Source organism: Galeopterus variegatus, unplaced genomic scaffold, assembly GCF_000696425.1.
Source record: "Galeopterus variegatus unplaced genomic scaffold, G_variegatus-3.0.2 Scaffold870, whole genome shotgun sequence".
Classification (NCBI taxonomy): domain Eukaryota; kingdom Metazoa; phylum Chordata; class Mammalia; order Dermoptera; family Cynocephalidae; genus Galeopterus; species Galeopterus variegatus.
In genome coordinates, this window is record NW_007726981.1 from 496,475 (window position 1) to 497,378 (window position 904).

General features: G+C 58.2%; 1 long non-coding RNA gene across 1 annotated transcript in view; it reads left to right on the forward strand.

Annotated features, from left to right (window-relative positions):
- Nucleotides 1-667, forward strand: part of LOC103590761 — a 2,128-nt gene extending 1,461 nt beyond the window's left edge. Inside the window, exons 2-3 of the long non-coding RNA XR_550506.1 lie at nt 163-222; nt 379-667. This is a non-coding gene — a long non-coding RNA (uncharacterized LOC103590761). The remainder of the gene's footprint in view (nt 1-162; nt 223-378) is intronic.
- The last annotated feature ends 237 nt before the right edge of the window (nt 668-904 follow it).

Sequence of the window (904 nt, forward strand, 5' to 3'; positions counted from 1 at the left end):
GAGCTGCTCGGCAGAAGAGGGATGATGGGGCAGTGAGACCTCGAGAAGTGGGCACAGAGGGGCTACAGGAGGAGGGCCTGGTCCAGGTTAGGAAGAAAGGACAGCAGAGGGCTTAGCCACTGAGGGGCAGAGCGTCTCCATGTGTGCTCTCATCTCTTCCAGCCCCCATCATCCATCACTGGGGAGGCCTTGAGGACTTCAACCTATGTTAAGGAGCTGGAGGTAAGTGCCCTCCAGGCCAGCCCCCCAACCACGTCCCATGCTGGGGGCTGGGGTCCTGCTGCCAACTGAGACAGCCGCCACCCCCACCCCTAATGATCGCTCTCTCTACCTCTCCCCCAACCCTCCTCCAACTCCTCCTCTCTTCATGGGCCGCAGAGCCGGTGCCTCGTTCTGCAGGCAGCCCTGGACTCCAGCCACGCAGTCAAGAAATACATAGCAAGTGTGGTGCAGGGACTGGTAAGAGTCCAGTGGGCTCCCCTGGTTTCACGCTGCCAATCCTGGGCTCCAATTTCCCTTTGGGGCTCTGAAGAAAAGGGGCTGGGGTTCCTGTGCCAAGGGAGAATGGAGTGCTCGGGGGCCTAGTTCTCTGCAGGAGGGACCCCAGACCATGCAGCATGGCTCTTTCTGTTGCTGACCTGCCTGCCCACTCTCTTTTCTCCAGACACCACTGCTTGATTCCTTGCCGCATGGCCTCTGGGCTGTCCCCCTGGCTGACTGTTGTCAGGAGCCCTGTGTTCCCACCCTGACTTAGTTCCTGCTTTGCTTTCTCTTTGGTTTTCGACAAGCCTCCTCTCCTGCCTGGGCCTAAGTGTCCTGAGATAGAATTAGAGGGTGTCAAAGGTCCCTTTCAGCTCTAAGAATGAAAGATTTCTAGGCACACACGAGACATCAGGGAGACAGG